Here is a 25,500-nt window from a genome sequence, read left to right on the forward strand (position 1 = left end):
CAGCGGTGAGATCGCGACAACGGAGGCCAGCAGCGAAGAGATGCAGTTGACTGTATGCTGAGCAGCTCAACGACCATCCGGGAGCAGTGCAACGAGCCCTGTGTGATGACTGGTTGCCTGCAGCGGAACGACTGCGCTGAATTCTTGGCTACGAGGTTTGGTGAGTGCGGGACTTTCTTCTTCTGAACTTTGCCAGGCTTTTGTTAGTGTCAGAAACAGAGCTGGTAATTGTGGTTGTCGTTGCTGCCGGGTTAGTTTGCGGCAAGACAATAATAGGCAGTAGAGAAAGCAGCATTCAGAGCAGCCATGGATTTGAAGTCGTTGCGCAAACCGAAATTGCTGGAGCTTGCAAGAGAGTTGGGTCTGGATGTCTCAGACAAACTCAGAAAACCTGAACTGCTAAGGGCTATTCTTGAGTTAGAGGCTGAGGATGACGAGCTGTCGGAATGCCTTGAGACCATTGAGGAGAGGGAGACTGCAAAAAGACAGGAGCGCGAAATTAAAGAACAGAAAGAAAAAGAAGAGCGTGAACGTAAAGAACAGAAAGAAAAAGAAGAGCGTGAACGTAAAGAACAGAAAGAAAAAGAAGAGCGTGAACGTAAAGAACAGAAAGAGCGAGAGCAACAAGAGCGTGACCGTCAACACGCTTTGGAAATGAAGCGTCTTGAGGTAGAGATGGAACGCGCTCGTAATGGAAGTCAGGCACACGGTGCAGGAGAACGCGTATTGTTCAAAATGACTGACCTGATGCGGCCGTTTAAGCTTGGAGAGGACATTGGTTTGTTCCTGGTTAACTTTGAGCGAACGTGCGAGAAGCAGGGGTTCTCTCGGGAAACGTGGCCACAGCGCTTGCTCACTTTGTTACCCGGCGAGGCGGCCGACGTAGTCGCTCGCTTGGATAGAGAGGAGGCAGAGGATTTCGACAAAGTGAAATCGAGTCTGCTAAAAAAGTACAGGCTGTCAGCGGAGGCGTTCCGTCGGAAGTTTCGGGAAAATGAGAAAGGCAAAAGTGAGTCATATACAGAGTTTGCGTACAGGCTTATGTCAAACATGCAGGAGTGGCTCAAAGAAGAGAAAGCGTTTGGTGACCACGAGAAAGTTCTGCAGTGTTTCGGGCTAGAACAGTTTTATAGTCGGTTACCTGAGAACGTGCGGTACTGGGTCTTGGATAGGCCAGACGTTTGTACGGTGGCTAAAGCCGCTGAGCTAGCCGAGGAGTTTGTGACGCGTCGGGCTCGCGGAGCTAAGGACGGTCAAAAGGGTGAGTTTGGCTCGAAGTTTGAGAGGCCGAAGTTCACACCCATGAGAGCAAAGGGGAACACACGTAGTGCGGATGCGAGTGAAAGCAGTGCGACCGAACCTAAGGAGACGGCGGCAACCGAAGCCGAAGGCAGAAAGCGGTTCGAGACGAGGCAAGCGCGCATTTGTTATACGTGCCAGAAGCCGGGTCACTTTTCAGCGCAGTGTCCGGAAACAAAAACAAAAGTTGTGTTTTTGTCAATATGCAGCACTGACGAGAACATGAAGCTTCTCGAGCCTTACATGAGAGACCTCCTCGTGAACGGGAAAGAGTGCCGAGTAATTCGCGATTCCGCAGCTACGATGGATGTAGTTCACCCGTCTTACGTAGAACCCCATATGTTCACGGGCGAGTGCGCAAGGATCAAGCAAGCCGTGGAAGCTCATAGCGTGTGTCTGCCCGTAACAAAAGTGCTTATCGAAGGACCTTTCGGAGCGCTTGAGACGGAGGCCGCAGTGTCATCTATGCTGCCTCCCCAGTACCCGTACCTATTTTCGAACAGGTCCGATCACCTCCTGCGCGAGAAGGGGCTTTTGTTTGGTGAGGGTAGCGTTCAGGCCTTAACCAGATCGAAGGTTCGGGAGCTCACTGCAAAGGCGGTAGTTGCGGGGCCGACGTTGGCGAACAATGAGAAAGGGTCAGAGGCGTAGCAAGCCGATATTCAGAGCACGCCCGAACTGAATAAAATTGAGTCTGTAACGTTAAAGGCACCAGATACTGGAGAGGAAAATCCCGATGCGGGAAAGTTAGAAGAGCAATCTGCAGATTTGCTCATAGCGCCTACGTCAGACGGACTTAATAGGTTGCTAAAAGTCAGCCGGTCGGCTTTGATAGCCGAGCAAAAGAAGGATGGCAGCCTAGAAAACGTGCGCTGCAATGTCAAGGAAGGTATCGCCAGGAAAAATGCGCGTTTTGTGGAAAGAGGTGGAGTCCTGTACCGGCAGTATCCAGACCGCAGGGGAGTGGAGTTCGATCAGCTGATCGTTCCTCAATGCTATCGTCAGGATCTGTTGCGCTTGTCGCACGGGGGTTCGTGGTCCGGACACCTAGGAGTTAAGAAAACTAAGGACCGTCTCTTGCAAGAGTACTATTGGCCAGGGTGTTTTCGGGACGCAGACCATTTCGTGAGGACATGTGACACCTGTCAGCGGGTGGGCAAACCAGGGGACAAATCGAGGGCGCCGTTGAGATTGGTACCTATCATTACGGAGCCTTTTAGACGGCTCGTTATTGATACAGTGGGACCTCTGCCGGTAACAGCCACGGGGTACAGACACATTTTGACTGTGATCTGCCCAGCGACAAAGTTCCCTGAAGCAGTGCCGCTTAAAGAACTCAGCTCAGTTGAGATAGTCAATGCACTACTGTCCATATTTGCGCGAGTTGGTTTTCCTGCGGAAATCCAATCAGATCAGGGCACAGTGTTTACTAGCGCTTTGACGACAACTTTTCTCGAAAGGTGTGGGGTAAAGCTGTTACACAGCTCAGTGTACCACCCACAGTCGAACTCCGTTGAGAAGCTCCACTCCGTCATGAAGCGCGTGTTGAGAGCATTGTGTTTTGAACATCAAACTGACTGGGAGCTGTGTCTGCCTGGGGTGATGTTTGCATTACGGACCGCGCCGCATGCGGCTACGGGGTTTTCGCCAGCTGAACTGGTGTACGGTCGCTCGCTGCGATCTCCGCTTCGCATGCTTCGAGAATCATGGGAAGGCAGGGGCGACGACCCAGTCGTGGTGGAGTACGTGCTTAAGCTCCTCGAACGCTTAAGAAGGGCACAGGAGTTGTCAGGTGAAGCAATGGCAAAGGCCCAGCAGAGGGCCAAGGTTTATTATGATCGGACCGCCAGGGCCCGTCGTTTTGAGGTGGGCGATGAGGTCATGATATTGCGCACATCGCTAAACAACAAACTAGACGTGCAGTGGGAGGGCCCAGCACGAATTGTTCAGAAACTGTCGGACGTTAACTACGTGGTGAGTCTGCCAGGAAAGCGGAAAGCACAGCAAGTTTACCACTGTAATCTGCTCAAACCTTATAGACAAAGGGATGCAGTAGTGTGCATGATGGTAAACGTTCCTGAAGAGCTTCCGGTCGAGCTTCCGGGACTAGGCTCAGTGACGAACAGGGAAGACACCGGTCAAGTCATTAGTGACTTAATCAGTAAAGCATCGCTGTCGCCTGAGCAGAAAACCGAACTACACCAGCTCTTACAAGAGTTTCAAGGTCTGTTCTCTGAGAGGCCTGGTAGGACTTCTGTCCTTACTCATGACATAGAACTTACCTCCCCAGAGCCAGTACGATCCAAGGCGTACCGGGTGTCACCCCGCCAGAGCGATATTATGGAGGCTGAGGTAAAGAAAATGCTACAGCTCGGTGTTATTGAGGCAGGTGAGAGTGATTATACCTCCCCTTTGATTTCAGTTGAGGTACCGGGCAAGGAACCTCGTCCTTGCGTCGACTACCGCAGGCTTAATTCCATCACTAAGGATCACATCTATCCGATCCCTAACATCGAGGAGCGCCTTGAGAAAGTTAGTAGCGCTCAGTTTATTTCCACCCTAGATCTTGTCAGGGGTTATTGGCAGGTTCCACTTACAGAAGAGGCTAGTAGGTATGCGGCGTTCATTTCACCAATGGGAACATTCCGTCCTAAAGTGTTGAGTTTTGGTTTGAAGAACGCGCCATACTGTTTTTCAAGCCTCATGGATAAAGTGTTGCGGGGACAGCAAGAATTCGCTTTACCGTATCTAGACGACGTAGCGATATTCTCCGCATCCTGGTCTGAGCATATGGCACACTTGCGGGCAGTGCTAACCCGCCTGCGCGAAGCGGGCTTGACAGTCAAGGCTCCTAAGTGCCAGTTAGCACAGGCCGAGGTTGTCTACCTCGGTCACGTGATTGGTCAGGGTCGTCGCCGCCCCTCTGAAATAAAGGTGGCCGCTGTGCGAGACTTCCCGCAACCGCGCACGAAGACCGATATTCGGTCGTTCTTAGGTGTCGCCGGCTACTATCAGAGGTACATTCCCAGGTACTCTGATATCGCGGCTCCCCTGACGGATGCTCTAAGAAAAACAGAGCCCCAAACAGTCGTCTGGGACGAGACAAAGGAAAGAGCTTTTAGCGCCCTAAAGAGCGCCCTAACAAGCCAGCCTGTGCTACGATCGCCAGACTACACAAAAGGGTTCGTAGTTCAGTGCGATGCTAGTGAGCGAGGCCTGGGCGTTGTACTGTGCCAACGGGAAAATGGAGAAGTAGAACACCCCGTCCTGTATGCTAGTCGTAAGCTGACCAGTCGTGAGCAGGCGTATAGCGCCACCGAGAAAGAGTGTGCGTGTCTCGTGTGGGCCGTTCAGAAATTGTCATGCTATCTAGCCGGCTCGAGGTTTATCATTGAGACGGATCACTGCCCTCTCCAATGGCTGCAGACCATCTCTCCCAAAAATGGCCGCCTCCTGCGCTGGAGCCTCGCTTTGCAACAATATTCCTTTGAGGTGCGTTACAAAAAGGGGAGTCTCAACGGTAACGCCGATGGCTTAAGTCGAAGCCCCTAACGTAGGAATCAGCCTCAAAATTGTTTGTTACTGATGTTTTTCTTCCTGAGGCAGGATTTTTAACATATTGCTTTTGTTTAGTGTTTCAAAGTGATGATATGCTTTCTAGTGCAATTTTCCAATTTGTGGACGCGTTCTGAGTGCTGCTAGACTACTGTAAGGAACTAGGCAGTGGTATAAAAGGGGAAAGAGCCTGGCAGGGCTTAGTGAGGGTTGTGCCGTGCTTGCTGACTGAGCGGTTGAGTTTCAGCGTAGTTCTAACGCTTGCCGGGAACGAGAACAAAAATGTGAACTCTCCCGAAGTCACTTTGCAGTGTCCTGTGCGAACCTGAACGAGAGAACGAGGCCTTCTCTGTGCGCTGCGCTCAAGAAACGTCGAGGGACGCCCGACTTCGGTTATGAGCATCATCGAGCGACATCCCTCCGGACAGCGGATGCAGTCCCCTGACCATCGGGATCTCCTTCCCCCGGCGGGGCGGTCTGTTACGTTTCGCCTACGACGCGCGGTTTAGCCTGCGCGGCTGCAACAAAGCGGCAGACATTTTGGCCCGTTCGGCGCCGCCGCTACGCCTCCCTGCCAAGCGCGTCCAGGCATGTTCCGATGCCACGTGTCTTCATGTGCGTGTGTGAGTGTATGTGCATATTGGTGCCCACGCTTGTCGAAGCGCGGCAGCCGGGGAGAGGAGCTCCCAACAACTGTGAAGCATTTAGTAAAGCAATGAAGGGGGCTAGTTGGTGAACGTTCATGGTTATATTGCGCTCAGTTTTACAAACACGATACTAAGGAAGGACAGGACGTGGACGGACGAAGCGCAAACTACCAACTGTTTGATACTGTTAAAGAACGCGCTTATATACAAGGAGATATGGTGCGGGGGGGGGCTACATATAAAAAGATATGACAAGGTGACGACATGTGATTATAGTTTGGGTCAGGCATACATCCTTCACATGCACCCGTTCGCCCTGGCGAACTCGACCTCAGCTTTGATAAGCGCGATGGACGGAGTGCTTACGCACGTCTCTTTTTCTTTAGCTATCGCACGTCTCTTTTCTTTAGCTATCCATCGCGCTTATCAAAGCTGAGGTCGAGTTCGCCAGGGCGAACGGGTGCATGTGAAGGATGTATGCCTGACCCAAACTATAATCACATGTCGTCACCTTGTCATATCTTTTTATATGTAGCCCCCCCCCCCCCCCGCACCATATCTCCTTGTATATAAGCGCGTTCTTTAACAGTATCAAACAGTTGGTAGTTTGCGCTTCGTCCGTCCACGTCCTGTCCTTCCTTAGTATCGTGTTTGTAAAACTGAGCGCAATATAACCATGAACTGTGAAGCAAGGGGGTCCGAGCGGCGCCGACACGACGGCTGCTCCTCCTTCTCTTCCCATTGCGCCCACGCTTGTCGAAGCGCGGCAGCCGGGGAGAGGAGCTCCCAACAACTGTGAAGCAAGGGGGTCCGAGCGGCGCCGACACGACGGCTGCTCCTCCTTCTCTTCCCATTGTGCCCACGCTTGTCGAAGCGCGGCAGCCGGGGAGAGGAGCTCCCAACAACTGTGAAGCAAGGGGGATCCGAGTGGCGCCGACTCGACGCTGCGCCACCTTATCCCATTGTTCCCGAGCGGCACCGTCACGTGCTCGTCTATAGAAGGGTTCCTTCTTGCCCTCAACTGCGAGAGTATAAAAGCAGCTGCCCCCGGACGCCAAAGGAGGGCTCCGATTTCTTCTGTTGAGTAAAGTGCACTCCCGTCTCTCTACTTCGGTCAACCGGACCGCCAACTCTTTGCGATGTTAGAATAAACAAGTTGTTTTGTTGTTACCAGTCGACTCATGCTTTGCCGGGACCTTCGGATGCTTCCAGTTGTACCCCAGGCCGCCAGGCCAACGCTACCCTTGGGGCTTGCGACCCAGGTGCAACAACGGGCGTCAGCGCCGAGTTCCCAACAACTCGTGCCAGCGGCGCGATTACAACACAGGAGAGAGAAAAACGCCGCCGCGGCTACTCCATGAAAGAAATTGCAACGCTTCTAAATAACCCCCGGACTGGGAATACCCGAGGAAAGAGTTGTTAAAGGAATTTGCCAGTGATCCACCACACGTCTCCGTCCCGTTGAAAATAATTTTATCAGGTATTTCACTTTTACCTCCAGGATTAAAAAGAATGGCTAATTGCCGCTAGAGAACTCACTGCGACTACTGTTGCGCTGGAAAATGTCACATAATATTGAAGCTTAGCAACTCTGATGTCCTTGTTTAATTTATTTCGATCCGCCGTGTATCGCGATGGATTTAAAAAGTCTCTAGTTTTGAAAAAGGTTTTATAAAGCTGGTCTTAAACGCCGATGCGTTGAAGCAAAGAAGGGCTAACCCAGGGCTTCAGAATTTTCCTCCGTCTTGATGTTTTTTTTCTCATTGGGAAGTGCTCAGAATATAACGTTTTAAATTGGTTCATAAATGTTTCATATGCAGTATACATCATCCCACGATGCATTTTGTATTGCAGCACGAAATGATTCAAAGGCTTTATCGGTGATTGTCTGGTAGTATAGATCACACAGTAATGGACGCTTAGTGGTTTGTTCCAGCGCACACAGATATAGTGCCATGTGATCACTCGGGTCACAGCAAACAACGCCTGATTTTGTAAGTGCAACGTTAGTTGCAAATGTGTCAATAATTGTCGCTGACTGCTGCATAAGACTAGTTCGCAAATTATTCACATTTGAACATGCACTACAAGACACTACGACATGAAAGTCAAATCGCAGTGTACTATTGCATAACATAATGATGGTGAAGTCTCTATTACCGAAAATAGTGTAATTATTTTCAGTCACGTACTGAAGAAGACCATTTAAGCAATTTATGAACTCCGATGCAACACCATTTGGAGGACGATAGAAAACAGAAACTACAGTGCGGTTGGAAATGAGAAAGAACACTTTGCAACTGGCAGACACAAAAGATAACTAAGAAATGAAATGGCATTCAAGATCAGAACGGACAAGCACCAAGACACCACCATCTTGACGTCCACTTGGACGGCTAACAAAGTACGTCTGATACATTGGTAGCGAGAACATTTTTGTCTGCGTACCATGTCTCAGATATCATTATCACGTCAAAGGAAAAACCGAAACAATTTACCAGCCCAGTAAAGTCATCGAATTCGTTACACATTGAACGAGAATTGATATGAAAGTATCTAACGGAACAACAAGATGAGAACAGAGAACAGATGTGCCCTTTTATTTGCTCAGGCTTCATGTAGCCAGTGGACCCCAGAGCACATATTTTTCAGCGAAAATGGGCAAAATACTTCGGCCACAATAAGCCGCTCACGTATATGCCTGCTCAGTCGCAGGTTCTGCCATCTGGCTTGATGCAGTCATGCAATCTATTTCTGCCATCGATGCAATGCGCGGAACAAGCGTTGAATCCCTTCGGTGCGCAATCACTTTTCCGTTGCTGCTCCAGACATAATTCCAGCCAATAACGTTTTTCACAAGAAATCGTGGCGCTCAGCAACTGCTTGTTCTTGCGCGTAACGTGTTCGTTTATAAACACGGGCTTTGAGTGTCCTTCATACTCGAGAGACTGAGTCGTAAGCCGAGCCTTCCTGGCTTTAGCTATAATAGCGTTTCGTTTGGAACGGCGCGTAAAGAAAGCCAGTAAGGTTCTTTGTTCTACCATTTGATGTTTCAACCATGTGGCAAACATCAATATCCAGGTCATCAACGCTTTCGCCGAATTTCGAGCCAATAACCTCGATAGCTGCGGTTGCATTACAGCCGTCATGCAGATCCTTCACCTCAATGTTGTTCAATATCTGGTACTGCTGAAGTTCGTCTATCTTAATTTGCAGTCTCTAGTTTTCGTGCTCAAGCTGTGTGTGTTTTTTTCCCACAAGCTTCTTCATATCCAGCTTCAGCTCCTCAATATCTCTGTCAACTATAGACACGCTGTCGCTGGTGTCCGAATAGTACTTTACACTCTCCTTGAGGGAGCGAATTTCAAGGCGAAGTTCCTTTCGGAATTCCTCAAACTGCTTCACGATTTCCTTGATTTCTTAGACACAGTTCACAATACACAGCCCACAGGCACCACAACAAGACACTCAGAAGCTGTGTTCGGAAGCGGTGTTTTAGGGGCAGGCAATAAGCAAAGAGCAGTATTCTCACCTGCAATATACGCAAGAAACCGCTTTAGTTCCGTCCAAGGAGCACGCCGCTGCTGAACTAACTTGTTGTTCAGGACCTCTTGCAATCATGCGCTACAAAGCACAGCTTGACAACGGCGTACCACCCTCAGACCAACGGCATCGCAGAGCGTCTTAATAGAACTATCAGAGATGTGCTTGCCCTTTATGTTTCTGCCGACCATCATGACTAGGACGTCGCTCTGCCCATCATGACGTTTGCCTATAATTCCTGCCGACATGACTGTGCGGGTTTTTCCTCCGTTTTATCTCTTGCACGTGTTTGGATCCCACAGATGGCATCGGTTGTTGGGAACTCGGCGCTGACGCCCGTGGTTGTACCTGGGTCGCAAGCCCCAAGGGTAGCGTTGGCCTGGCGGCCTGGGGTACAACTGGAAGCATCCGAAGGTCCCGGCAAAGCATGAGTCGACTGGTAACAACAAAACAACTTGTTTATTTTAACATCGCAAAGAGTTGGCGGTCAGGTTGACCGAAGTAGAGAGACGGGAGAGCACTTTACTCAACAGAAGAAATCGGAGCCCTCCTTTTGGCGTCCGGGGGCAGCTGTTTTTATACTCTCGCAGTTGAGGGCAAGAAGGAACCCCTCAATAGACGAGCACGTGATTGTACAATGGGCTAATGGTGACGCACACTGTCGTAGCGCCGCCGGTCGGGCACAAAGACTGGGAAGAGAGGGTGACCCCTGCTGTCGCATCGCCTGGTTCGGGCACAATGACTGGAAGGAGAGGGTGACCCCTGCTGTCGCATCGCCTGGTTCGGGCACAATGGCACATACACTCACACACGCACATGAAGACACGTGGCATCGGAACATGCCTGGAAACGCCTGGAAACGCCTGGCGGGGAGCGTTGCGGCGACGCCGAACGGGCCAAAATGTCTGCCGCCCCGCCGCAGTCGCGCCGGCAAAACCGCGTGTCGCAGGCGAAACGCAACAGACCGCCCCGCCGGGGGAAGGAGATCCCGATGGACAGGGGACTGCATCCGCTGTCCGGAGGGATGTCGCTCGATGATGCTCATAACCGAAGTCGGGCGTCCCTCGACGTTTCTTGAGCGCAGCGCACAGAGAAGGCCTCGTTCTCTCGTTCAGGTTCGCACGGGACACTGCAAAGTGACTTCGGGAGAGTTCACATTTTTGTTCTCGTTCCCGGCAAGCGTTAGAACTACGCTGAAACTCAACCGCTCAGTCAGCAAGCACGGCACAACCCTCACTAAGCCCTGCCAGGCTCTTTCCCCTTTTTATACCACTGCCTAGTTCCTTACAGTAGTCTAGCATCACTCAGAACGCGTCCACAAATTGGAAAATTGCACTAGAAAGCATATCATCACTTTGAAACACTAAACAAAAGCAATATGTTAAAAAAAATCCTGCCTCAGGAAGAAAAACATCAGTAACCAACAATTTTGAGGCTGATTCCTACGTTAGGGGCTTCGACTTAAGCCATCGGCGTTACCGTTGAGACTCCCCTTTTTGTAACGCACCTCAAAGGAATATTGTTGTAAAGCGAGGCTCCAGCGCAGGAGGCGGCCATTTTTGGGAGAGATGGTCTGCAGCCATTGGAGAGGGCAGTGATCCGTCTCAATGATAAACCTCGAGCCGGCTAGATAGCATGACAATTTCTGAACGGCCCACACGAGACACGCAAACTCTTTCTCGGTGGCGCTATACGCCTGCTCACGACTGGTCAGCTTACGACTAGCATACAGGACGGGGTGTTCTACTTCTCCATTTTCCCGTTGGCACAGTACAACGCCCATGCCTCGCTCACTAGCATCGAACTGAACAACGAACCCTTTTGTATAGTCTGGCGATCGTAGCACAGGCTGGTTTGTTAGGGCACTCTTTAGGGCGCTAAAAGCTCTTTCCTTTGTCTCGTCCCAGACGACTGTTTGAGGCTCTGTCTTTCTTAGAGCAACCGTGAGGGGAGCCGCGATATCAGAGTACCTAGGGATGTACCTCTGATAGTAGCCGGCGACACCCAAGAACGACCGAATATCGGTCTTGGTGCGCGGTTGCGGAAAGTCCCGCACAGCGGCCACTTTTATTTCAGAGGGGCGGCGACGACCCTGACCAATCACGTGACCGAGGTAGACAACCTCGGCGTGTGCTAACTGGCACTTAGGAGCCTTGACTGTCAAGCCCGCTTCGCGCAGGCGGGTTAGCACTGCCCGCAAGTGTGCCATATGCTCAGACCAGGATGCGGAGAATATCGCTACGTCGTCTAGATACGGTAAAGCGAATTCTTGCTGTCCCCGCAACACTTTATCCATGAGGCTTGAAAAACAGTATGGCGCGTTCTTCAAACCAAAACTCAACACTTTAGGACGGAAAGTTCCCATTGGTGAAATGAACGCCGCATACCTACTAGCCTCTTCTGTAAGTGGAACCTGCCAATAACCCCTGACAAGATCTAGGGTGGAAATAAACTGAGCGCTACTAACTTTCTCAAGGCGCTCCTCGATGTTAGGGATCGGATAAATTTGATCCTTAGTGATGGAATTAAGCCTGCGGTAGTCGACGCAAGGACGAGGTTCCTTGCCCGGTACCTCAACTAAAATCAAAGGGGAGGTATAATCACTCTCACCTGCCTCAATAACACCGAGCTGTAGCATTTTCTTTACCTCAGCCTCCATAATATCGCTCTGGCGGGGTGACACCCGATACGCCTTGGATCGTACTGGCTCTGGGGAGGTAAGTTCTATATCATGAGTAAGTACAGAAGTCCTACCAGGCCTCTCAGAGAACAGACCTTGAAACTCTTGTAAGAGCTGGTGTAGTTCGGTTTTCTGCTCAGGCGACAGCGGTGCTTTACTGATAAGGTCACTAATGACTTGACCGGTGTCTTCCCTGTTCGTCACTGAGCCTAGTCCCGGAAGCTCGACCGGAAGCTCTTCAGGAACGTTTACCATCATGCACACCACTGCTTCCCTTTGTCTATAAGGTTTGAGCAGATTACAGTGGTAAACTTGCTGTGCTTTCCGCTTTCCTGGCAGACTTACCACGTAGTTAACGTCCGACAGTTTCTGAACAATTCGTGCTGGGCCCTCCCACTGCACGTCTAGTTTGTTGTTTAGCGATGTGCGCAATATCATGACCTCATCGCCCACCTCAAAACGACGGGCCCTGGCTGTCCGATCATAATAAACCTTGGCCCTCTGCTGGGCCTTTGTCATTGCTTCACCTGACAACTCCTGTGCCCTTCTTAAGCGTTCGAGGAGCTTAAGTACGTACTCCACCACGACTGGGTCGTCGCCCCTACCTTCCCACGATTCTCGAAGCATGCGAAGCGGAGATCGAAGCGAGCGACCGTACACCAGTTCAGCTGGCGAAAACCCCGTAGCCGCATGCGGCGCGGTCCTTAAAGCAAACATCACCCCAGGCAGACACAGCTCCCAGTCAGTTCGATGTTCAAAACACAACGCTCTCAACACGCGCTTCATGACGGAGTGGAGCTTCTCAACGGAATTCGACTGTGGGTGGTACACTGAGCTGTGTAACAGCTTTACCCCACACCTTTCGAGAAAAGTTGTCGTCAAAGCGCTAGTAAACACTGTGCCCTGATCTGATTGGATTTCCGCAGGGAAACCAACTCGCGCAAATATGGACAGTACTGCATTAACTATCTCAACTGAGCTGAGTTCTTTAAGCGGCACTGCTTAAGGGAACTTTGTCGCTGGGCAGATCACAGTCAAAATGTGTCTGTACCCCGTGGCTGTTACCGGCAGAGGTCCCACTGTATCAATAACGAGCCGTCTAAAAGGCTCCGTTATGATAGGTACCAATTTCAACGGCGCCCTTGATATGTCCCCTGGTTTGCCCACCCGCTGACAAGTGTCACATGTCCTCACGAAATGGTCTGCGTCCCGAAAACACCCTGGCCAATAGTACTCTTGCAAGAGACGGTCCTTAGTTTTCTTAACTCCTAGGTGTCCGGACCACGAACCCCCGTGTGACAAGCGCAACAGATCCTGACGATAGCATTGAGGCACGATCAGCTGATCGAACTCCACTCCTCGGCGGTCTAGATACTTCCGGTACAGGACTCCACCTCTTTCCACAAAACGCGCAGTTTTCCTGGCGATACCTTCTTTGACATTGCAGCGCACGTTTTCCAGGCTGCCATCCTTTTTTTGATCGGCTATCAAAGCCGACCGGCTGACTTTTAGCAACCTATTAAGTCCGTCTGACGTAGGCGCGATGAGCAAATCAGTAGATAGCTCTTCTAACTTTCCCGTGTCGGGCGTTTCCTCTCCAGTATCTGGCGCCTTTAACGTTACAGACTCAAGTTTATTCAGTTCGGGCGTGCTCTGAATATCAGCTTGCTGCGCCTCTGACCCTTTTTCGTTGGTTGATAACGTCGGCCCCGCAACTACCGCCTTTGCAGCGAGCTCCCGAACCTTCGATCTGGTTAAGGCCTGAACATTAGCTTCACCAAACAAAAGCCCCTTCTCGCGCAGGAGGTGATCGGACCTGTTTGAAAATAGGTACGGGTACTGGGGTGGCAGCATAGATGACACTGCCGCCTCCGTCTCAAGCGCTCCGAAAGGTCCTTCAATAAGCACCCTTGCTACTGGCAGACACACGCTATGAGCTTCCACGGCTTGCTTGATCCATGCGCACTCGCCCGTGAACATATGGGGTTCTACGTAAGACGGGTGAACTACATCCATCGTAGCTGCGGAATCGCGAAGCACTCGGCACTCTTTCCCGTTCACGAGGAGGTCTCGCATGTAAGGCTCGAGAAGCTTCATGTTCTCGTGAGTGCTGCCTATTGAAAAAAACACAACTTTTGGTGTTGTTTCCGGACACTGCGCCGAAAAGTGACCCGGCTTCTGGCACGTATAACAAACGCGCGCTTGCCTCATCTCGAACCGCTTTCTGCGTTCGGCTTCGGCTGCCGCCGTCTCTTTAGGTTCGGTCGCACTGCTTCCACTCGCATCCGCACTACGCGTGTTCCCCTTTGCTCTCATGGGTGTGAACTTCGGCCTCTCAAACTTCGAGCCAAATTCACCCTTTTGACCGTCCTTAGCTCCGCGAGCCCGACGCGTCACAAACTCCTCGGCTAGCTCAGCGGCTTTAGCCACCGTACAAACGTCTGGCCTATCCAAGACCCAGTATCGCACGTTCTCCGGTAACCGACTATAAAACTGTTCTAGCCCGAAACACTGCAGAACTTTATCGTGGTCACCGAACGCTTTCTCTTCTTTGAGCCACTCCTGCATGTTTGACATAAGCTTGTACGCAAACTCTGTGTATGACTCACTTCTGCTTTTCTCATTTTCCCGAAACTTCCGACGGAACGCCTCCGCAGACAGCCGGTACTTTTTTAGAAGACTCGATTTCACTGTGTCGAAATCCTCTGCCTCCTCTCTATCCAAGCGAGCGACTACGTCGGCCGCCTCGCCGGGTAACAAAGTGAGCAAGCGCTGTGGCCACGTTTCCCGAGAGAACCCCTGCTTCTCGCACGTTCGCTCAAAGTTAACCAGGAACAAACCAATGTCCTCTCCAAGCTTAAACGGCCGCATCAGGTCAGTCATTTTGAACAATACGCGTTCTCCTGCACCGTGTGCCTGACTTCCATTACGAGCGCGTTCCATCTCTACCTCAAGACGCTTCATTTCCAAAGCGTGTTGACGGTCACGCTCTTGTTGCTCTCGCTCTTTCTGTTCTTTACGTTCACGCTCTTCTTTTTCTTTCTGTTCTTTACGTTCACGCTCTTCTTTTTCTTTCTGTTCTTTAATTTCGCGCTCCTGTCTTTTTGCAGTCTCCCTCTCCTCAATGGTCTCAAGGCATTCCGACAGCTCGTCATCCTCAGCCTCTAACTCAAGAATAGCCTTTAGCAGTTCAGGTTTTCTTAGTTTGTCTGAGACATCCAGACCCAACTCTCTTGCAAGCTCCAACAATTTCGGTTTGCGCAACGACTTCAAATCCATGGCTGCTCTGAATGCTGCTTTCTCTACTGCTTACTATTGTCTTGCCGCAAACTAACCCGGCAGCAACGACAACCACAATTACCAGCTCTGTTTCTGACACTAACAAAAGCCTGGCAAAGCTCAGAAGAAGAAAGTCCCGCACTCACCAAACCTCGCAGCCAAGAGTTCCGCGCAGTCGTTCCGCTGCAGGCAACCAGTCATCACACAGGGCTCGTTGCACTGCTCCCGGATCGTTGTTGAGCTGCTCAGCATACAGTCAACTGCATATCTTCGCTGCTGGCCTCCGTTGTCGCGATCTCACCGCTGGCAGACAGTTATTTGAAGTCGGAGGCGATCTCACCGCTGGCAACCAGATGTTTGGATCCCACCGATGGCATCGGTTGTTGGGAACTCGGCGCTGACGCCCGTGGTTGTACCTGGGTCGCAAGCCCCAAGGGTAGCGTTGGCCTGGCGGCCTGGGGTACAACTGGAAGCATCCGAAGGTCCCGGCAAAGCATGAGTCGACTGGTAACAACAAAACAACTTGTTTATTTTAACATCGCAAAGAGTTGGCGGTCAGGTTGACCGAAGTAGAGAGACGGGAGAGCACTTTACTCAACAGAAGAAATCGGAGCCCTCCTTTTGGCGTCCGGGGGCAGCTGTTTTTATACTCTCGCAGTTGAGGGCAAGAAGGAACCCCTCAATAGACGAGCACGTGATTGTAGAATGGGCTAATGGTGACGCACACTGTCGTAGCGCCGCCGGTCGGGCACAAAGACTGGGAGGAGAGGGTGACCCCTGCTGTCGCATCGCCTGGTTCGGGCACAATGACTGGAAGGAGAGGGTGACCCCTGCTGTCGCATCGCCTGGTTCGGGCACAATGGCACATACACTCACACACGCACATGCTGTCGCATCGCCTGGTTCGGGCACAATGGCACATACACTCACACACGCATATGAAGACACGTGGCATCGGAACATGCCTGGAAACGCCTGGAAACGCCTGGCGGGGAGCGTTGCGGCGACGCCGAACGGGCCAAAATGTCTGCCGCCCCGCCGCAGTCGCGCCGGCAAAACCGCGTGTCGCAGGCGAAACGCAACACACGGAAGAGACTCCATGCTGCCATCTGACACGCTCCTTCCCGCCGCTCTTGACGCGTCGCCAGAATGCGCCCGTGATGCCATCTTCAGAGCTGTAGAAGCTCGTCAGATTGCCTGCCTGCGCCTCCCCGCTTCATAGGAAAAGCAACGACGCTTCTATAATGCCCGCCACCACGATATGCCCACTTCAACCACGGTGAAATGGTTCTTCTTTGGACACCGTCGAGTTGGCCTTTGCGAAAAGTTGACTTCGCCGTCATTCATTTCATTTTTATTTATTTTTTGTTCTTACGTGAATTGTAAAAAAAAATGTTGGGACCCGTAGCCAAAGGCTAGTGTGGGCCCATACTCAATATACATACATTAGCAGCTACAAAATTGAGTACATGTCTACTACCTAGTGATAAAATTTAAGCAGTTAAGCGATCACACACACACGTGCAACCAACAAAAGAATGCAGTAGATGCAGTAGCACATACGTTGACCGCACGTGTTACGAGAGACTGGTAAGTTAAAATTTATATTTGTTGGATTCCTTGTATTATGGTTAGGTATGATGAACAAGTCTGGCAACGAGTGATTTCGGTGTAGAATGTTGTTAATCAAAATCGCAACTTTCATTTGGGATGCCAGGAGAAATGATAGTATGCCGAGATGGCTGACTAGCATGGTGTTATCATGAGGGTTTGTGTAGGTTATAAACGCAAGGCCCTTTTTTGTAACCGAATAAGCGGATCTACTTAGGTTTACCGCAGTATACGATGTGGCAATGGAAGAGAGAAAAGTAGATAATCTTAAGTATGTAAAGAATAAATTCCGCTCTACCTTTAATTAGTACATAGCAAGTAGGAGCTAATTTCGAGCATATACTGGATATATGTGGTCTCCACTTTAGGTTGCAATCTAGTAACACTCCTAAGTATTTTACGGCGTCTAACTTTTCTATAGCACCAGCTTCAAGATAAATTTGCGTGACTGTTGTGTCACATTCAGAATATCGGGAGTGGAATACCAAGTACTTAGTTTTATCTCCGTTTTGTGTTAATTTATTCCACGTACGCAAACCAAGTTGATATGTTTGATAACTCGCAATTTATACTTATCTGCAATTGATTAAGGGATTTACCTGAAAATATTAGTGTGGTATTGTCATCGTAAATAACCGCTTTTGATTATATTAGTGCTGATGGAAGGTCATTAACATGTAACGAGAACAGTATGGGTCCCAAAATTGATCCTTGTGGAACGCCTGTCACAATAGCGTTATATTGAGAGGAAAAGGGGCCACGACTTGCATATTGCTTACCTCCGCTTAAGTACCTACAAAAGAGGTTCATAGTAGTTTCGTTAAAACCGTAGACCTGTATTTTTTTAGAAGTACGGAGCTAATCACTGTGTCGAAGGCTTTATTTAAATCTAAAAATGTTCCTACCGCAAATTCATTTTTGCGCAGTGTTGTGTTTATGAGTTAGTTGTAGCACCTCTGATGATGTTGATCGATTGGATCGGAATCCATGTTGGGAATCTGTTAGAAGCTTGTTTGCGTTTAGGTAGTGTTTTAATTGAGCAGCAATGACCTTCTCAAATACAGTATTTATATTGCTGACCACAGAGATAGGTCGATAGCTTCCAGGGTCATTGATGTCACCACCTTTACGCAGAGGAGAAACTCTTCCGATCTTTAAAATGTCAGGGTATGTGCCTGGGCTCATGGAGTTATTAAATATTTTTGTAAGTACTGGCGCAAGAACATCAATGTCTTCTTTCAAAGCTTTTACGGTAATGTCATCGTAACAAGCAGCTTTGTAGCAAGGCATGTCATAATATAGTCGAGGTTACAGTATGCTTGTCCACTTGCTCCATGCAAAACGTTCTAGGGATGGCCGGGATATTGAAATTATTCTTACTGGCTGGAATACAATCAGATAACTCTTAACGAATGCTAGTAAAGTATACGTTAAAGGTTTTGGAATATTTGGCATCAACCTGTTCAGGGGTGATCTGCTTTTTAACCGGCCCATCAATGACACCTCTTACAACCTCCCACATTTTTTTTAGTATTGCATTGTGCTTGTTGCATTAACAAAGTGTTTTATTCTTTCTTTCCGCCTCCGGATTACAGCCACGACGTGGTCACCTGACATGGCCCTGGCCCGTACCGTGTCTTGCGCCATGTGCCCGATGTCACATGTGAAATCACGCCTCTCGATTCCACCACGTCTCCACCTTCCGCCGATGTCGTCCACGTCACCCGCCTCGAGCGATGCCACTCGGGCGATCGAGCGAGCACCGGGACGGCGCATTCACCGCCGGGGTCCATGTGACCAAGCACAGCCAGAGATGAAGCTTAGCACTGAAGTCGACGACGCTCGATGAAGTCGCGCGGACTGGCTTCCACATTGTGTGCCAGTGAATACTTTGTAAATACCTCGTAAATATATATTAAACCTCTCTTCTCCCCGCAACAATACACGTTATCCCAGTCCTCCGCATACAATGTTCTTAAGGCATGTACGCCTCATGCAATAATGCATGCGGCACAGTTGCCGTAACATCCTATTGTTTATGGAACTCGTGCGGGCTGCTTTACGCTGCTTAAAATTTCGCTATGAAGTTCGCATGTGTCTGCTATCTTTCTCTGCGCTGTTATGGCTTATAGGATCTCTGGCAATACCATAATTGTCGAACTGGCATCCGCAAGGAGGTACGAAAACGACGTGAAAGCATTCGGTGTTTGTTAGGTGCGGTCCAACATTAGAACACTGCAAAACATATCTGGGTACGCACCAGTTGCCCTTGTCCATCGACATCGCGGCTTTCAGCTGTCGCTACAGCGTAGCGGCCCGTGATCCTAGAGACACTGCAACTGGCGTACTGCGAAGTTTCCTCTTGATTTCAGCCAAGCTGTACACTCTACGCAGAAGTTAACATGCGTAGGAAACCCGCGTTCAGTTTACTACATTGTAAAAGGCACCGGTCGCCAAGGGCAGAGACCAAAACACTTGACGTTGGCAGCTGACGGTGGCAGCCACCAGGTAGAATAGGCGACGGAATGTGTGATGTATAGGACACCACCTATCATTTCGCCTTTTCTGATGGGGAAATTCGCAATCGTGGAAAATTCGTCGTGCACTTGAGCCAATATGGTCCCTTTTTGATTCTCGCGCTGTTTTTTCCACTCTGAACAGTAAAGAATCCAACGAAAATTGACAGAACACCCAAAACATATTCTGCATTCATCTTTAGGCGATAAAAAATCAATATTCCGCACTTGTGCCATTGGGTATTTAAATGAAGCCAGCAAGACAGCATCTGCGGAGTTCCCGAAAAGTGAAAACCATGCCTAAGATTGTGCTGTTTAAATGCGGACCACACTCTTCCGCCGTCATCATTTAGTACTCGTTTACGCTGCCGCACATGTACTGAGGTTACCCTAAAAGGGCCCAAGTCATGGATTTATACAAATACAAGTTACGACTATCAATTCGCGCTTGTTTGGAAGTGAGACCTTTGTATGATCACTATCGTAAACAAGCTGGACAATCTCGTTACCAACTCTGTCTTCCTTCCATCGGCGGCCCAAGTTGTGTCCTGCGAAAAAAAAAAGAACAAGCGCTATTCACATCATTTAAAATCAGGAATAGAACAAAAAACAAGCTCGGAAGAAAGACTCGTCGTTCTTGTATCTCGTATCTTGCGTTTTTCTCCGTCCCTGTTCATTTCGCTGTTGCTAATTGTGCACCGATAACGACTTGCCCACTCACCGTTGTCGCAACGCAAATTTAAAAATCGCTCGCATTTGAGCGCGAGCCTTGACTTCGCGGAAATTCTATTCTTCGTCGTGTTTGGTTCCGTCGCGCAGTCAACCTCGCGCCTCGCGAAGGAATCCCGAGACAGCGTGCCACGGGCAAGGCGTGCCCACAGAATCGCGCAGATGATCGTGCGAACCACGCGACCCAGGATCCAGCACCTTGGCTCCACGGATTTCGCCCAACACTGCGTCCAAACCTAGAAGCGGCCCAACTACGCGGTGGATGATGCCAAAGGACCTGACGCCACGGCAAAGCTCCAACGGAAGCGTAAGACGCTTCCTTCGCTCGCTGCTTTGTCGGTCAAGGGGGCAACGAAAACCTTTCTCTCACGCCGTGGTGGCCTAGCTGCTATATCGCCCCTTGCTTCTCAGCACGAGGTCGTGGATGCGATTTTTTCCTCGAGGTATAGCGTACTATAATGATAGCCGCATTGCTACTGTCGTACACGCGGAAGATATTTTGGAATAAATGCAAGTGCGAACAAGAGAAAATAATCGCAACACCCGTTCTATGTAACAATATATAGCTGAGTATTATCTGCACTCGTTCCGTATACGGTGCTTAAGCATGTTGTCGACCCAAATTCACACTGCGGTGAATTAATTAGGCTACAGTTAAACATGAATGTCAAGCTGGGAATGCAATAACGTGGCCTAGTACCTTTCAAATTGTTCGCGTTTGAATTTATGCTGATAATACCTAAGAATATAGACATGGCTGACGCCAAGAACGTATTACATTCCAGGAGGACACGGAAAAACACAGAAATATGCGTATTGTGTGACCTTTTGCCTTTGTCACTTCGCATACACCTATAGCGTACTTGTATATACAATGCCGCGATATGTATGGACGTAGTGAAAGGCCTAACCGACAATTTGACGCTTCCTGAATAGAGCAGGCATATTCACAGCTAATACCCAAATCTGAAGCTTTGCTTACCGGTATTCATTCGGTGTTGAAAATGTTCTTTTATATAGAAAAATGCAGCTAAGGTTTTGCTTTGGGCAATGACGTTGACATTGTGCTTGAACAAATGATAGTTTTTGATATTCGCACGTCGGTTGTCACAATTCTGCGGCTGTGGAGCGCAGGCTACTAGACATTCTCTGGCACTCGAAACTGTTCCCGAGAAGGACTACGTAGACATCGCTTTGGTTTTCTGCGGCACATCGCACGATTTCACTCGCATCCGCGTGGTTCTCGCTCTTCATATGGGTAACGCCAGTGATAGTTGCGAAACTAACGCCTCACTGCCGTAAAATACAGCATCTAAGTAGAGAAGCTGCACATCGTGATGTCACGAGCACCCCGCCGGCTGCCGTCAGTTTCAGTATAAGCAAGCTAGTTTAAAGAAAAAACTGTATACACGCCAACTTTCTGTAAATATGAGGTGAATATTAGGCTAATTTCGTAATGTTACTTGGTGTACTTACTCTTCAAAGAGACACAAACCATGCCTTAGCGCTGTGCTATGTGAACAGCAGAGTGTAGTAACAGCACGACAGGTGTTTGTCCACAGGTCTGCGAGATCGGACCACGGAGCGGCCGCTTACCAGTGTCCGCTGAGTGCTTGGTCGGCAGCTGTCCCAGCGTGTGCCGGTTGGTCAACCAGCTCTTCTCCAACCTTCGCTCCGTGCGTAGCATCTTGGGCCATCACCGGGTGGACCTCGACAAGTCCTGCACGACCAGCGCAGTCGATGCGTGCTTCAACCTTGCGCAGCTGACCCTAGGGAACAAGTTCCTGTGGGTCATCATCATCCAGCTACGCGAAGGACAGCTGGCCCTGGCTTGCCTGCGCGGACGCGTGGTTCCATTGGCCTTCGGCAAGCAGCGTAGGCGCTCGTTCATTCTGGTTAACTGGTCGCTGATGGAGCACCACTCCATCGAGTTCGTGGAGTTGTGCGAGCCACGCATGTCGCCAAAGCAGTTCCTGTTACGGGACGGCCTCGAGCTTGGCGAACACCTGAGGCACGTCAGGCTCTGCTAGCACCTGCTTGACTACCCGACGAGGGACCTGATGGACGCGCTCCGCTGCACAGTGACCATGGTCGACGCGCTGGAGATCGTGGGCATGAGCATTCTGCGCGGGCTGCCAGACAGGTGCGACGTCATGCGCACGCTCGTCTGCCACGAGAACTAGAGCGACGTGCCCGAGGCTCACGCGTTGATGCGCTGATGCGCGTGCTACGCGGCAGCGCCAGATCCACGTCCAGGAGGTGTTCCCGAGGACCGACTCCTGCTACGTGCTGGCCGAGCTCGTGTCCTGCATCGCAGTCATTGAGGAGCTCGTCGTGAGCCGCTGTGCGACATGCACGTAGTGGACGCTGCAAGGTTTCGCGGCGTTCTTCGTACAACTCGCCGGAAGGCGCGCGACACTCGAGACACTCGAGAAGTACAGCTTTGAAGCGAACGAGTTGGACCTCGGAGACTTCTCCATTGCCCTGAGCGAATTGCTCGGTGGCCTGGCGCATTTGGATGCTTTTGCAGGTCAGCGCGAGATTCTCGTGATTTGAAAGGCATATTAAAGGGTTTTCGTTTGCTACTTTGGCCACTTTTGATGCATGAGTGATGTCGCACAATAAACAATGGGACATACATAGTGACCCAAGTTGCCTATTAGATTGAGCCTTTACTTTGTGCCGGCTGCGATTTTTGAAAGCAGACTACCCACGCCACTGGGTATATGCCCGAATCAGATTTGCATGTAAAAGAATTACGCACAATTAATTACTTGCAGTCAATTGACTTTAACCTCGCTAACTGAACCTCACTACGGCGCGTATTCCCTCTCCTCTCCTACCTTCCTGCTTTGCGAGCGCGAGGAGGCACCGTAGCATCAAGACACCATTCTCGGCTCATCCACCCAGGCATTCGCTCGCACCTACAGCACACGGGGGGCGACCGGGGTGTTATGGCACTTAGACTTTATGCGGAACGTCACGGCGACGCCGACTGCAAAAATTCTCCCAGCGTGTCGATCTAATTGTTATTGCAATAAAAGAACGTTTTACAGTTACGCTTGACGACGACGCGTGCGGTCAAATGGTTTCGTTTGCACTCGACTCTGCGTCACCCGCGCTCTTTCGCGTTTCAGCAGTTTCGTTATCGCGTACTGCTGCGCTGGTTCAGCTGGCTTGTGAAACGCGTACAAACTGCAAGTAGCAGAGAACGAGACCCATCGCAACGACCCTCAAAGACCGTATTTATGATTCGCCGCCTGCTTTCCCTTTCTTTCTCGCCCTCTCTGCTCTAAATCAGTCTTTGCTCGATTTCTGGCCACGCTTTTGCGTTTTGAAACAGAAACCGTATTGCCAGCTGTCGCACACCACTACTTTTACTAACCGACTGCAATAAAGGGCGGTGTTGGTGTACGCAATCTTCCGACTCCCCGCTCAGTGGCGGGTGATTTCAATTGAGCAATAGAGGTTGGTAAAAGACGATTGAAGCTTTAGTGGCACAAAAGTATGTCGAACACAAACACCGGAGGCACACAAAAGCAAAGTTGCCAATAGTGCTGAGAAAGTTTAATTCTGGGAAATCTTTGTGCGTATTAAAAAAAGCAAGTTAGGACACTAAGCAAACTAAGAACAAAATTTTGGTGGCACTTAATTATTTACAATTATTTGCGCTTAATAAAGGAGATAAATAAAGGATAAATTAATTGAAATGAAAGTGCATGAAAAAGCAACTTGCCGCAGGTGGGGAACGATCACACAAGCTTCACATTTCGCGTGCGATGCTCTACCAATTGAGCTACCGCGGCGCCGTGTCCCCATCCACTTTCTTGGGTATTTATGTTTCCTTGTAGAACCCTGGGAGCGTTAGCCAGCGCGACCACTCACAGACCTTGACGGCGGATGTGGAACATCCTTTGTGCCGCAGGCGTCACGAGAACGTGATCGTTTTGGGTGAAGGCAACCGGTCAATAAACCCACACATGCTACCTGAAGCCATCACTGTTGCCGGATTCGACACCCTCCTTACGTAATAAACGAGAAGAATGGGGGTTAATCGAGGGCCCCAGTTCTGTTAGTCATATCACAAGAAGTCAACAAACACTGACACCAAGGACAACACAGGGGAAATTATTTGCGCTTAATAAAGGAGATAAAGAAACGATAAATTAATGGAAATGAAAGTGGATGAAAAAATTGGAGGACGCTTAAGCTTCGCCTTCAAGAGTGGAACGCGACAGCGTTCCTGTCGACCCGCCAAGGGGTGTAAGACAATGGGCTACAGGGCAGCCATCACTTACGAGGCGCCCCGCATCGGACGCGGTGAGCGTGGAGCCATATGGTCGAGCAACGCAGCGTTCGGCGCAGCAACGAAACGTGCGCCTGAGCAAGCGGAACGAACCAAAGAACTCGGTATCTCGGAGGGGGAAATGATGCACGCCAGCCAAACGTCGTGATCGGCACGGGCCGAAAGATAGACAGATAGTGATCTAAAGAAAGGAAGGCCGCATGATTCTGCAGAGGGAGCAAGGCGAAGCGTTGTCAGGGGAGAGAGAGTCCATGCCGCGACCCGCCTCGCACCGGTCCTCGTACAGCTCCAATGTGCGCGTGGCGCGCCATCTGTCGGGCAGCGCCGTACATGGAGAGGAGGGGGTCTTCTATGTTTGCCGCAAGATGGCTCTGCGTGTGCGGAAAGCCCAGAAGAAATGCAGCGGAAACGCACTTCGCTACTCGTGTAATTGCGACTTCTGTAAGTTACATGTTCATAATTACCGATATACACCGCAGTATAACTTTCCACGGCTCGTTTCGAAGGCAACACCGCATTCACTAGAGGCGCGTTTGTACCGCTTGGAAGCATCGAACTCGTGGCTGAGTGGTAGCGTCTCCGTCTCACACTCCGGAGACCCTGGTTCGATTCCCACCGAGCCCATCTTGGAAGTTGCTTTTATTTATGAAGTGCCTGCCGTGATTTATCGCTCACGGCCAACGCCACGGACGCCGACGCCGACGACACCGGCTTTTCTGCGACACGAGCTCCTTAACGCTATCGCGTTAAAAGCAACTTGCCGCAGGTGGGGAGCGATCACCCAAGCTTCACATTTCGCGTGCGATGCTCTACCAATTGAGCTACCGCGGCGCCGTGTCCCCATTCACTTTTTTGGTATTTATGTTTCCTTGTAGAACCCTGGGAGTGTTAGCCAGCGCGACCACTCACAGACCTTGACGGCGGATGTGGAACATCCTTTCTGCCGCAGGCGTCACGAGAACTTGATCTTTTTGGGTGAAGGCAACTAGTCAATAAACCCACACATGCTACCTGAAGCCATCAATGTTGCCGGATTCGAGACCCTCCTTACGTAATAAACGAGAAGAATGGGGGTTAATCGAGGGCCCAATTTCTGTTAGTCATATCACAAGAAGTCAACAAACACTGACACCAAGGACAACACAGGGGTAATTATTTGCGCTTAATAAAGGAGATAAAGAAACGATAAATTAATGGAAATGAAAGTGGATGAAAAAGCAACTTGCCGCATGTGGGGAGCGATCACACAAGCTTCACATTTCGCGTGCGATGCTCTACCAATTGAGCTACCGCGGCGCCGTGTCCCCATCCACTTTCTTGGGTATTTATGTTTCC

The sequence above is a fragment of the Dermacentor variabilis genome, unplaced genomic scaffold (genome assembly GCF_050947875.1).
Source record: "Dermacentor variabilis isolate Ectoservices unplaced genomic scaffold, ASM5094787v1 scaffold_22, whole genome shotgun sequence".
NCBI classification, from domain to species: domain Eukaryota; kingdom Metazoa; phylum Arthropoda; class Arachnida; order Ixodida; family Ixodidae; genus Dermacentor; species Dermacentor variabilis.